Source organism: Stenella coeruleoalba, assembly GCF_951394435.1.
Source record: "Stenella coeruleoalba genome assembly, chromosome: 4".
Taxonomy (NCBI): domain Eukaryota; kingdom Metazoa; phylum Chordata; class Mammalia; order Artiodactyla; family Delphinidae; genus Stenella; species Stenella coeruleoalba.
In genome coordinates this window covers 75,660,391-75,675,230 of record NC_137149.1, presented here as the reverse complement: position 1 = coordinate 75,675,230, position 14,840 = coordinate 75,660,391, and the positions used below count along the sequence as shown (strand labels likewise).

At 40.5% G+C, this 14,840-nt stretch overlaps 1 pseudogene across 1 annotated transcript; it reads right to left on the bottom strand.

Annotated features, from left to right (window-relative positions):
- Positions 1–6,002: 6,002 nt before the first annotated feature.
- On the bottom strand, positions 6,003–6,342 carry LOC307185493 (acyl-CoA-binding domain-containing protein 6-like; annotated as a pseudogene). The gene has a single exon. The product of its transcript is annotated as an acyl-CoA-binding domain-containing protein 6-like (transcript).
- Between the last annotated feature and the right edge of the window lie 8,498 nt (positions 6,343–14,840).

The window sequence follows — 14,840 nt, the reverse complement described above, 5'->3', positions numbered from 1 at the left end:
TAAGAAATCCCTGGAGGTGATTAATTCCTTTGTATCTCTGTTAGTCACTAGCTCTGTAGAAAGACTGAAGTCACATGTAAGGTTAGAACTTCAGATCCTAGTACCAGCTCTCTGATATTTCTGGTCACTAATTGAAATCACCTTGCAGGGAGTTTTTCCAAACCAGTTGTCTGTGGGGACAATCAAGTTCTAACTCAGATTCTGACTGGGAAGGTTTGGCCGCCCTGATCACACCTCCATGGGAAAAAGAGAAACTGACAGATTAAGGGAGCAATTCCAAGAATAATTTTGGCATTCAACTTAAGACTGGAAAACAATTTTCCTTCATATTTGGGCAGGGAAAATGCCTCAAGGACAGTAAAAGTCTGCAGAAGAATCCAGCTGAGAGCCCTTTTTCCTCTTTCCCTCTGCCAGGGTTCATGTCTGTAAAACAGATGAACTATTTGTTACCTTCCTGAGTTTTTGCTCAGCTGTTTACAGCAGACCTGGAAATATGCATCATAAAGTTAAAAATTAAGCCAATAGCAAGACTTCAGAGTGAGAGAAACAAGGAAATACTTGTACTTTACAAGTATAAGAATTAAACTAAAATTCCAACCTCAACTATAAGGTAAGTTTTTTGAACCCTAAGAATTATATTTTGCAATACTGAAGGTATCATTTTTGGAAAAGCCACACCTTCTGAATCTACTTGTGTTAACACTATGTTCAAATTACCTTTCTTACAGCCATTACGTAGAGTAAAAAAAAGATAAAGAAACAGCTGTGCTAGGGACTTCCCTGGTGGTCCAGTGGTTAAGACTCTGTACTCACTCCCAAAGCAGGGGGCCTGGGTTCCATCCCTGGTCAGGAAACTAGATCCAGCATGCCGCAACTAAGAGTCCACATGCCTCAACGAAGATCCCACGTGCCGCAACTAAGACACTAAGACACTTAGTTGAGTTCTCTCAGCTAGGACACTAAGACCTGGCGCAAATAAATAATTAAAAAAAAAAAAAGAAACAACTGTGCTAAAATGTATTCCCTGTAAATTGGTACAGTCTCTGTGAAATCTTGATGAAGGATACACTGGAAACATTTATCAAAGTTATAATACAAAACTACAAACTTTTTGACTCAAATTTCATATTCAGGAATTTATATTATAGACATACTTGCACATGTACTGATATATGTACATGGTTATTCTGCACCATAGTTTATATAAAGGCAAAAGAATGGAAACAACCTAAGTATCTATAGAGGACTAACTTAATAAATCACAGTATATGTATACAATGGAATCATAAGCAGCCATTGGAATAAGGAAGCTAATATATAATGTACTGATATTAATGATCTCCAGGATATATAGTTAAATGAAAAAAGCCAAATGCAGAACAGTGTGGAAAGTATAGACAAAAGTCAACTTGTATGGGGTAGTGGCGGTGGGGATATATATGATTTTGCTTTATATGCAGAAACTATCTCTAGAAGGACACAGAGAAAATTACAATGTTGGTTACTTCAGAGAACTGAGTAGCTGGTGAGGAGACTTCTCAGTGTATGCTCTTTTTATCTTTTGAGTTTTCAACTATATTAACAATTTTCAACTTATTTATTTATTTTTGGCTGCATTGGGTCTTGGCTGCAGGCTTTCTCTAGTTGTGGCAAGTTGGGGCTACTCTTTGTTGCGGTGTGTGGGTTTCTCATTGCGGTGGCTTCTCTTGTTGCAGAGCACAGGCCCTAGGCATGCGGGCTTCCGTAGTTGTGACTTGCAGGCTCTAGAGCACAGGCTCAGTAGTTGTGGTGCACGGGCTTAATTGCTCCGCGGCACATGGGATCTTCCCAGACCAGGGCTTGAACCCGTGTCCCCTGCACTGGCAGGCGTATTCGTAACCACTGCACCACCAGGGAAGTCCCTATGTCAACAATTTTAAAGGATTTGTGAAAATTGAAACTATTGAGAATTTTAACACATAACAAAATAGGCATAACCAACAGTTTCCTTAATAATATGATTTATATTTTCCTTTAAGGAAATAATAAGCAAGAATTGTGGAGTTATACATTTTACCCTAACACCTGGACATTTTAAAGCTATCTTTACAACAACTTTGATTCAAAGAGAAATCTAACACCAAACTGAAAAATGTACAGAACATAAATATAAAATTTCTAGATATTTACATGGCCTCAAAGTGACGTTGCATGGATTGTTGATCTGTTGCCAAGGAGTAAAAGTATAATATCAAGTGGTGAAACTAAGCAACACCTTGACTGAATGATCAAAATTAAAATTACCAATGAGAGGCAGACAGACATATTGTGACACCATGAAAAGGACACAAATCACTTGTGGGAATGTAAACCCAGAATCTAATCATGAGGCAACCCAAACTGAAGAACATTTTCTAATAAGTGACTTGTATTCTTTAAAAAATTTCAAAGTTATGAAAGACAAAGAAAAGCTAACAACTGTTCCACATTAAAAGAAACTAGAGGTGCCTTCAAGATGGTGGAGGAGTAAGATGTGGAGATCACCTTCCTCCCCACAAAATGAAAATATATCAAAAATATATCTACATGTGGAACAAATCCTACAGAACACCTACTGTATGCTGGCAGAAGATCTCAGACTTCCCAAAAGGCAAGAAACTCCCCACGTACCTGGGTAGGGCAAAAGAAAAAAGGAAAAACAGAGACAAGAGAATAGAGATGGGACCTGCACCTCCTGGAGGGAGCTGTGAAGGAGGAAAAGTTTCCACACACTAGGAAGCCCCTTCGCGGGCGGAGATGGGGGGATGGGCAGGGGAGAAGCTTCGGAGCCACGGAGGAGAGCGCAGCAACAGGGTGCAGAGGACAAAGCGGAGAGATTCCCACACAGAGGATCTGCGCCGACCAGGACTCACCAGCCCGAGAGGCTTGTCTGCTCACCCACCGGGACGGGTGGGGGCTGGGAGCTGAGGCTCAGGCTTTGGAGATCAGATCCCAGGGAGAAGACTGGGGTTGGCTGCGTGAACACAGCCTGAGGGGACTAGTGCGCCACAGCTAGCCGGGAGGGAGTCCGGGAAAAAGTCTGGACCTGCCTAAGAGGCAAGAGACCATTGTTTCAGGGTGCACAAGGAGAGGGGATTCAGAGCACGGCCTAAACGAGCTCCAGAGACAGGTGTGAGCTATGGCTATCAGCGCGGACACCAGAGACAGGCATGAAATGCTAAGGCTGCTGAAGCCACCAAGAAGCCTGTGTGCAAGCACAGGTCACTATCCACACCTCCCCTCCCGGGAGACTGTGCATCGCACCACTGCCAGGGTCCCGTGATCCAGGGACAACTTCCCGGGGAGAACACACGGTTCGCCTCAGGCTGGTGCAACGTCAAGCTGGCCTCTGCCGCCGCAGGCTCGCCCCGCATTCCGTACCCTTCCCTCCACCCGGCCTGAGCCAGAGCCCCCTAATCAGCTGATACTTTAACCCCGGCCTGTCTGGGTGGGGAACAGACGTCCTCAGGCGACCTACATGCAGAGGCGGGGCCAAATCCAAAGCTGAACCCCTGGAGCTGTGCGAACAAAGAAGAGAAAGGGAAATCTCTCCCAGCAGCCTCAGGAGCAGCGGATCAAATCTCCACAATCAACTTGATGTACCCTGCATCTGTGGAATAACTGACTAGACAATGAATCATCCCAAAATTGAGACGGTGGACTTTGAGAGTAACTGCAGACTTGGGGTTTGCTTTCTGCATCTGATTTGTTTCTGGTTTTATGTTTACCTTAGTTTATTATTTAGAGCTTATTATCTTTGTATTTATTGATTTGGTTGCTCTCTTCCTTTTTATATATATATATTTTTTCCTTTTTCTCTTTTTGTGAGTGTGTATGTGTATGCTTCTTTGTGTGATTTTGTCTCTATAGATTTGCTTTTGCCATTTGTCCTAGGGTTCTGTCTTTCCTTTTTTTTGAAGTGACACAGAGGTTTAGGATTTTATTCACGTACATACAAAAATATCAATAATGTTATATCACTACTTGGAAAAAAGTTCAACATCCATAATCATTTAAGAAAATGCAAATTAAAACAACAACGAGCAACAGATTTTAAACTAATTCCATTAGGGTAACAAAATTATCCAAATTGGTAAAACTGTAATGAAACAGGCACTATACTAAGTTAATGGCCCTAATGCTCTTGTAGAATGGTATTACTCTTTTGGAAAGCAATATTGCAATCCTACCAAGACCCATAAAAATATTAGCACACTTTCATTATTTTAACCATTAATACAGCTTCTGGATATTATAAGAAAAAAGATACAATTCTGAATTATAGTAACTTTGTACAGATTTCAACCGTAATTCTTTTTCTGTTGATCATCTTTATGTGAAATTAATGTTTTTGAATTTTTAATATAGAAATGTGAATCAGGATATAGTTTTAGGTATATAAGTCCCTTTTCTGTTATTTTCATGAAGTAATTAAAAATCTGGCCCCTAGGATACTTTCAAGATCACTTGGCTCTGGTCCCCTCTCCCACGCTTATCTGGTTTCTTTTTCCTTTTGTCTTCCTTGTCCTTGTCCTGCTTGACTTGTCCTGCAGATTCCTCTCAGTGTGAGGCTGTGTACTGGAAGGGAAGTTTTGGCTGCTTAATTTTGGAACTCTAGAGCTCCAGACAGCTCTAGAAAACCTTACCATGAACCCCCTGTACTCTTCACCTGTGGACAATTTTAGGCTTCTGCCATTCTCAGGTCAATTAGACTCCCTACTGTTTCCTCTGCTTCCTCCCACAGAGATGCCAATGCTACACAAATCTTGGAGCTGTTGATAGTTTGTCCCTAGTTTCTCTGATCAACTAGGTTTTGTTACAGATATTGCCCAAGTGCTTTTGGTTACGCTATCCTAGTTATTCTGTTAAGGATTCGGGAAAATTCAAAAACTATGCTACAACCACTATCATCATGCCCGAATTCCAATAACTCTGAATGATTTTTGACCTGGACCTGCCGAAGAGGCAAGAGACCATTACTTGGCAAGAGACCAAGCTTTCCATGCTTCCCTGAATGGGAATACACAAATGAATAGATTAGTATTGCTAAACTGTTTCCATTCCATTCTCTTTTCCATTACTTTTGCCTCCATTCAACCAACTATCTTAATAAAATGGATGATTTCATGAAAAAGAGGTGCAGAGACTGATAAGGCAAGACAAGTTTAGTGAACAAGGACTTTAAATTGGTAAAGGAGTGAACTACTCAGTTAACTGAAAGAAACAATTCCTATTCATTCCTCCTTAACGTTATTCTGCAATATCTGCATGGGTCAGAGACAGTTACTTAAGATACTTTTGATTATTGTCGGGGGTCTAAAATATACTCCCTGGGGAAATGTTACTTTATTTACCTTTCTATGCCCCATGTATTGCAGTCCTGAGATAAACCGTCTGTCGGTCTGTTTTTAGCTTATACTTAAATAAGATTAGCCTTACATAGGCAAGGAAATTTTTATTTTGAGCCCTTTCTTTCTATTCATCAACATCCTGTTTGATGAAACAAGAACAAATTCCTCCTTTTTGTTCAAGTGAAAAGCCACAGAATCCAGTAAAAGCTAAGAATATATCTGGATATTTATCCTCAGTAAGTTTCTTCTTGAGTAGTTTTTTTTTTTTTTTTTTTGGCTGTGTTTGGTCTTCGTTGCTGCGTGCGGGCTTTCTCTAATTGTGGCAAGTGGGGGCTACTCCTCATTGTGGTGCGTGGGCTTCTCATTGCGGTGGTTTCTCTTGTTGTACAGCACAGGCTCTAGGAGTGCGAGCTTCAGTAGTTGTGACACGCGGGCTTCATCAGTTGCGGCTCACGGGCTCTAGAGCTTGGGCTCAATAGTTGTGGCGCACGGGCTTAGTTGCTCTGAGGCATGTGGGATCTTTTCAGATGAGGGCTCAAACCCATGTCCCCTGCATTGGCAGGCAGATTCTTAACCACTGCGCCACCAGGGAAGTCCTTGAGTGATTTTTAATTCTCAAAAGAACATAGTAATTTAAGTTTCCATTTCAAGAAGCTGAGGATTCCAACTTGGATCTAATTTGTTAACTACGGCAGTATACTCCTGCATTGTTCGGCTGGGGCTTGAATCACCAAGTGCTTTCCATGCTTCCCTGCTTGTACCGGGCATACAGGTACAAGAGCTGCTCCCTGCTGGCCCCTTGAACCAGGCCTCGGAAGTGCGTGGCAGCCTTCTCAAACAGCTCTGTCAGGCTTTTGGAGGCCTCGGTCTCCGGGCTTTGGAGGGATTCCATATCCCCAGAGTCGTCCCCCGAGCTCAGCTTTCCACTGCTGTCACCCGCGGTGGCTCCCGCAGGCAGGAATGGCGAAGCCATGTGACTGCCTGTCTTCTTCAGATGGGGTGTGACGCTGGCTTGGGGGCCTGGCCCACCAGGCTCAGTCTTGAGCCCGAGCTCAAGTCGGACCCAAGCTCACTTACTCGCGCTCCTTGCTTAACTCTGCCTCCCTCTCTCCCCCTTCCCTCCCTGGGCGTGCGGGGCGGACTCCACCACCCTCTGCAGCTCTCCCCCACTGCCCGGTCTCTTCCGGCTACCCCTGGCTAACAGCGCACTTGGGATAGGCTGGGTCCCTCCAGCAGTGCGGCCTTGTTTTGTTTTTAGTATAGGTTTTATTGCTTGTTATCATTGGTGGATTTGTTTTTTGGTTTGGTTGCTCTCTTCTTTCTTTCTCTTTTTTTTATTACTTTTTAATTTTTAATAATTTTAAAAATTTAATAACTTTATTTTATTTATTTGTTTTCTTTCTTTCTTTTTCTTCCTCCCTTTTCTTCTGAGTCGTGTGGCTGACAGGATCTTGGTGTTCTGGCCAGGTGTCAGGCCTGAGCCTCTGAGGTGGGAGAGCCGAGTTCAGGACATTGGTCCACCAGAGATCTCCCGGCCCCACGTAATATCAAACAGCGAAAGCTCTCCCAGAGGTCTCCATCTCAACGATAAGACCCAGCTCCATTCTACAACCAGCAAGCTACAGTGCTGGACACCCTATGCCAAACAACTAGCAAGAAAGGAACACAACCCACCCATTAGCAGAGAGGCTGCCTAAAATCTTAAGTTCACAAACACCAAAACACACCACTGGACATGGTCCTGCCCACCAGAAAGACAAGATCCAGCCTCATCCACCAGAACACAGGCACCAGTCCCCTCCACCAGGAAGCCTACACAACCCACTGAACTAACCTTACCCACTGGGAGCAGACACCAAAAACAATGGAAACTATGAACCTGCAGCCTGCGAAAGGAGACCCCAAAGACAGTAAGTTAAGCAAAATGAGAAGACAGAGAAATACACAGCAGATGAAGGAGCAAGGTAAAAACCCACCAGACCAAACAAATGAAGAGGAAATAGGAAGTCTACCTGAAAAAGAATTCAGAGTAATGACAGTAAAGATGATCCAAAATCTTGGAAATAGAATGGAGAAAATACAAGAAACGTTTAACAAGGACCTAGAAGAACTATGTCAAAGAGCAAACAAACAATGATGAACAACAAAATAAATGAAATTAAAAATTCTCTAGAAGGAATCAATAGCAGAATAACTGAGGCAGAAGAATGGATAAGTGACCTGGAAGATAAAATAGTGGAAATAACTACCACAGAGCTGAATAAAGAAAAAAGAATGAAAGGAATTAAGGACTATCACAGAGATCTCTGGGACAACATTAAACACATCAGCATTCGAATTATAGGGGTCCCAGAAGAAGAAGAGAAAAAAAAGGGACTGAGAAAATATTTGAAGAGATTATAGTTGAAAACATCCCTAATATGGGTAAGGAAATAGTCAACCAAGTCCAGGAAGTGCAGAGAGTCCCATACAGGATAAATTCAAGGAGAACCAGGCCAAGACACATATTAATCAAACTATCAAAAATTAAATACAAAGAAAAAATATTAAAAGCAGCAAGGGAAAAGCAACAAATAACATACAAGGGAATCCCCATAAGGTTAACAGCTGATCTTTCAGCAGAAAATCTGCAAGCCAGAAGGGAGTGGCAGGACATATTTAAAGTGATGAAAGGGAAAACCTAGAACTAAGATTACTCTATCCAGCAAAGATCTCATTCAGATTCAGTGGAGAAATTAAAACCTTTACAGACAAGCAAAAGCTAAGAGAATTCAGCACCACCAAACCATCTTTACAACAACTGCTAAAGGAACTTCTCTAGGCAGGAAACACAAGAGAAGGAAAAGACTTACAATAACAAACCCAAAACAATTAAGGAAATGGTAATAGGAACATACATATTGATAGCTACCTTAAATGTAAATGGATTAAATGCTCCAACCCAAAGACATAGACTGGCTGAATGGATACAAAAACAAGACCTGTATATATTCAGTCTACAAGAGACCCACTTCAGACCTAGAGACACATACAGACTGAAAGCGAGGGGATGGAAAAAGATATTCCATGCAAATGGAAATCAAAAGAAAGCCAGAGTAGCAATTCTCATATCAGACAAAACAGACTTTAAAATAAAGACTATTACAAGAGACAAAGAAGGACACTACTTAATGATCAAGGGATTGATCCAAGAAGAAGATATAACAATTGTAAATATTTATGCACCCAACATAGGAGCAAATACTAACAGCCATAAAAGGGGAAATCGACAGTAACACATTCATAGTAGGGGACTTTAACACCCCACTTTCACCAATGGACAGATCATCCAAAATGAAAATAAATAAGGAAACACAAGCTTTAAATGATACATTAAACAAGATGAACTTAATTGATATTTATAGGACATTCCATCCAAAAACAACAGAATACAGATTTTTCTCAAGTGCTCATGGAACATTCTCCAGGATAGATCATATCTTGGGTCACAAATCAAGCCTCGGTAAATTTAAGAAAATTGAAATCATATCAAGTATCTTTTCCAACCACAACGCTATGAGACTAGATATCATTTACAGGAAAAAAATCGTAAAAAATACAAACTCATGGAGGCTAAACAATACTCTACTAAATAGCCAAGAGATCACTGAAGAAATCAAAGAGGAAATCAAAAAATACCCAGAAACAAATGACAATGAAAAGACGACGACCCAAAACCTGTGGGATGCAGCAAAAGCAGTTCCAAGAGGGGAAGTTTATAGCAATACAATCCTACCTCAAGAAACAAGAAACATCTCAAATAAGCAATCTAATCTTACACCTAAATCAATTAGAGAAAGAAGAACAAAAAAACCCCCAAAGGTAGCAGAAGTAAAGAAATCATAAAGATCAGATCAGAAACAAAGGGAAAAGAAATGAAGGAAAAGACAGCAAAGATCAATAAAACTAAAAGCTGTTTCTTTGACAAGATAAACAAAATTTATAAACCATTATCCAGACTCATCAAAAAAAAAAAAAAAAACAGAGAAGACTCAAATCAGTAGAATTAGAAATGAAAAAGAAGTAACAACTGACACTGCAGAAATACAAAGGATCATGAGAGGTGACTACAAGCAACTATATGCCAATATAATGGACAACCTGGAAGAAATGGACAAATTCTTAGAAAAGCACAATCTTCCGAGACTGAACAAGGAAGAAATAGAAAATATAAACAGGCCAACCACAAGCACTGAAACTGAAACTGTGATCAAAAATTTTCCAACAAACAAAAGCCCAGGAACACATGGCTTCACAGGCAAATTCTATCAAACATTCAGAAAAGAGCTAACACCTATCCTTCTCAAACTCTTCCAAAATATAGCAGAGGGAGGCCAAAATCATTCTATGAGGCCACCATTACCCTGATACCAAAACAAGACAAAGATGTCACAAAGAAAACTACAGGCCAATATCACTGATGAACATAGATGCAAAAATCCTCAACAAGGGCTTCCCTGGTGGCAGAGTGGTTAAGAATCTTCCTGCCAATGCAGGGGACATGGGTTCGAACCCTGGTCTGGGAAGATCCCACATGCCACGGAGCAACTAAGCCCGTGTGCCACAACTACTGACTCTGTGCTCTAGAGCCCACAAGCCACAACTACTGAAGCCCACGTGTCTAGAGCCCATGCCCCACAACAAGAGAAGCCACCACAATGAGAAGCACGCACACCCCAACAAAAAGTAGTCCCTGCTCTCCACAACTAGAGAAAGCCTGCAGGCAACAAGGAAGACCCAACACATCCAAAAATAAATGATAATAAAAAAAAAAATCCTCAACAAAATACTAGCAAACAGAATCCAACAGCACATTAAAAGGATCATATACTATGATCAAGTGGGGTTTATCCCAGGAATGCAAAGATTCTTCCGTATACACAGACCAATCAATACGATAAACCATATGATCATCTCAATAGATGCAGAAAAAGGTTTTGACAAAATTCAACACCCATTTATGTTAAAATCCTTCCAGAAAGTAGGCATAGAGGGAACTCACCTCAACATAATAAAGGCATATATGACAAACCCACAGCCAACATCGTTCTCAATGGCGAAAAACTGAAACCATTTCCACTAAGGTCAGGAACAAGACAAGGTTGCCCACTCTCACCACTACTAATCAACATAGTTTTGGAAGTTGTAGCCACAGCAATTAGAGAAGAAGAAGAAATAAAAGGAATCCAAGTCAGAAAAGAAGGAACACTGTCACTGTTTACAGGTGACATGATACTATACATACAGAATCCTAAAGATGTTACCAGAAAACTACTAGAGTTAATCAGTGAATTTGGTAAATTTAGTAGCAGGATAGAAAATTAATGCACAGAAATCTCGTGCATTCCTATACACTAATGATGAAAAATCTGAAAGAGAAATTAAGGAAACATTCTCATTTACCATTGCAACAAGAAAAATAAAATACCTAGGAATAAACTTACCTAAGGAGACAAAAGACCTGTAGGTAGAAAACTATAAGACACTGATGAAAGAAATTAAAATGATACAAATAGATAGAGAGATATACCATGTTCTTGGATTGGAAGAACCAACATTGTGAAACCTAGCTAAAGCAATCTACAGATTCAGTGCAATCCCTATCTAACTACCAATGGCATTTTTCACAGAACTAGAACAAAAATTTCACAATTTGTATGGAAACACAAAAGACCCCGAATAGCCAAAGCAATCTTGAGAACAAAAAACGGAGCTGGAGGAATCAGGCTCCCAAACTTCAGACTATACTACAAAGCTACAGTAATCAAGAGAGTATGGTACTGGCACAAAAGCAGAAATATAGATCAATGGAACAGGATAGAAAGCCCAGAGATAAACCCACACACAAATGGTCATGTTATCTTTTGTAAAGGAGGCAATAGTATACAATGGAGAAAAGACAGCCTCTTTAATAAGTGGTGCTGGGAAAACTGGACAGCTACATGTAAAAGAATGAAATTAGAACCCTCCCTAACACCAAACTCAAAATGGATTAAAGACCTAAATGTAAGGCCAGACACTATAAAACTCTTAGAGGAAAACATAAGCAGAACACTCTATGACATAAATCACAGCAAGATCCTTTTGACCCACCTCCTAGAGAAATGGAAATAAAAACAAAAATAAACAAATGGGACCTAATGAAACTTAAAAGCTTTTTCACAGCAAAGGAAACCATAAACAAGACAGAAAGACAACCCTCAGAATGGGAGAAAATATTTGCAAACAAAGCAACTGACAAAGGATTGACCTCCAAAATATACAAGCAGCTCATGCAGCTCAATATCAAAAAAACAAACAACCCAATCCAAAAATGGGCAGAAGACCTAAATAGACATTTCTCCAAAGAAGATATACAGATTGCCAACAAAACATGAAAGGATGCTCAACATCACTAATCATTAGAGAAATGCAAATCAAAACTACAATGAGGTATCACCTCACACTAGTTAGAATGGGCATCATCAGAAAATCTACAAACAATAAACACTGGTGAGGGTGTGGAGAAAAGGGAACCCTCTTGCACTGTTGATGGGTGTGTAAATTGATACAGCCACTATGGAGAACAGTATGGAGGTTCCTTAAAAAACTAAAAATAGAACTACCATAGAACCCAGTAATCCCACTACTGGGCATGCACACTGAGAAAACCATAATTCAAAAAGAGTCATGTACCACAATGTTCACTGAAGCTCTATTTACAATAGCCAGGACATGGAAGCAACCTAAGTGTCCATTGACAGATGAATGGATAAAGAAGATGTGGCACATATATACAATGGAATATTACTCAGCCATAAAAAGAAATGAAATTGAGTCATCTGCAGTGAGGTGGATGGACCTAGAGTCTGTCATACAGAGTGAAGTAAGTCAGAAAGAGAAAAACAAATGCCGTATGCTAACACATATATATGGAATCTAAAAGAAAACTGATTCTGATGAACCTAGGGGCAGGACAGGAATAAGGACACAGACATAGAGTATGGACTTGAGGATACGGGGAGGGGGAAGGGTAAGCTGGGATGAAGTGAGAGAGTTGCATGGACATATATACACTACCAAACGTAAAATAGATAGCTAGTGGGAAGCAGCCGCATAGCACAGGGAGATCAGCTCGGTGCTTTGTGACCACCTAGAGGGGTGGGATGGGGAGGGTGGGAGGGAGACGCAAGAGGGAGGAGATATGAGAACATACGTGTATGTATAGCTGATCACTTTGTTATACAGCAGAAACTAACACACCATTTGTAAAGCAATCATACTCCAATACAGATGTTAAAAAAAATCAAAGAAAAAGTCACAGTTATTAATGGACATAACGGGTTACAAATCACAACCGCAGTAATGGTAAAAAGGGAGCAAAAATTGCGTGCATCAAAAACTGAATTTTGCAACCCTACAAAAGGTGTATGTGTACTTAAATAAAGACATGAACCTTCAAAATAAATAAATAAATAAAATAAAAGAGACATAACAACTAAATTCAATGTGTCATCCTGGACTGTGTCCTGAACTAATGGGGAAAAATAATATTGTAAAGGATATTGCTGGGATATTTTGCAAAATTGTAATATGGATTATAGATTCAAGTAATGTACCAATGGTTATATACAAATATATTCTAAAAAAGTACATGTAATTGTAGTAAGAGATAAAGGAGTGTGATGTATGCAACTTACGAATGTTTCAGGAGAAATAATATTATGCAAAATTATGCATCCATACATATGTGCTTTATAGAGATAGATAGTGAATTATAAAACAAACGTGGAAAAATGATAAAAGTTGATCGATTCATTTTATTGTACTGATTGCTACTGACTTGTTCACTTTAAAATGGTTACTTTTATATTATGTGAGTTTCACCTCAATGAAACAAAATGATGGATTTGAGTAAAGGGTATAAAGGGTATACAGAATTTTTCTGTACTATTCTGCAACTTTTCTGTAAGTATAAAATTATTTTAAAGTAAAAAGTTAAAGAAACCTCTATGTATCAATTAAGTTCCAAGAAAATTGAAACCATAGTAGGTAGCTCAACAGAGAGAATTTAACTTGGAAATTAAATTAGTTATACAGACCTTAAAGGTCTGAAAAAAAGGAAAGGGACACTGAGGTAACTCTGAGGTAAGGCCTGCAGGTAGCATCTGCCATGTTCTAGGAAGGGCTCCACAGAGCTGAGACTCAGGGCTCTGAGGGCTACAGTGGTTCAGGGAGCCTGGAAAAATGTCTGGAGGCTGAAACTAGCTGCTGCTTCTGCCAGGGTAAAGGAGCATTGTGGACCAAAGTTCCTGCTTCCTCCTCCTGCCTTCAAGTCTCCCTATAGTGCCCCCTATTGGCAGAACCTAACAGCAGCCAGCTGACAAAGAATGAATGTAAGCTGTAGAGTTCTAGTCCCGCCATCACAAAGCCCAGCACAGAGGTTTCAAAACCACTAACATATAGGATTCAAGCTAGTTGGAAAGCAATTCTTTCTGGGTTTGATAAAAGCTTAGTAACAGGCACACTCCACATATCAGAATTCTGAGATGCATAAAAAGCCCACCTCAGAAGAAAATCATAGTCTTAAATACAAACACTCATAGAGCCTATTCACATTATTTATAGTAGTTATGTTCTATAAAGTGGCCACAAACGCTGCATTAGTGAATACTGAACCATTGCTCTAGGGAAAATACAGGGTTAGTTTCCTATGAGCCTCTGGTCACAACATTTCTGTCAAACAATTAATACATAAACTAGTTTTATGGGTGTTTATGTTTAAAGACACCTTTTTTAACATACACTTTTTTTGCGGGGGTGGGGCTGTGCAGCATGTGGGATCTTAGTTCCCTGACCAGGGATCGAACCTGCACCCCCTGCAGTGGAAGCTCGGAGTCTTAACCACTGGACGGCTAGGAAGTCCCCTAACGTATACATTTTTTTTTTCTTCCTTTTTTGCGGTATGCGGGCCTCTCACTGCCGTGGCCTCTCCCGTTGCGGAGCACAGGCTCCGGACGCACAGGCTCAGTGGCCATGGCTCACGAGCCCAGCCGCTCCGTGGCATGTGGGATCCTCCCAGACCGGGGCACGAACCCGCGTCCCCCGCATCGGCAGGCGGACTCCCAACCACTGCGCCACCAGGGAAGCCCACGTATACATTTTTGATTGATTAACATTGAACTCATGTTCAACAGCACTATAAATCATGCCTGAGTAGAGCTCATCTATCACATGTGTTTTCTCCTTAAGGCTCATCACAAGTTTCTTGTACTTGGGAATACTAGGCAATAGCTCAGTACTTAACATGGGGGGGGGCATAAATATGGAAATCACCACCAAAAAACACAAAAATGTGGCACTAAATAGACTGTGGAAGGGACACTTTATAGTATGAGAGCTAAAGCAAGAAGGCAGAGTTTCACCTTGTTCAACCCCATCTGGGAACAAACA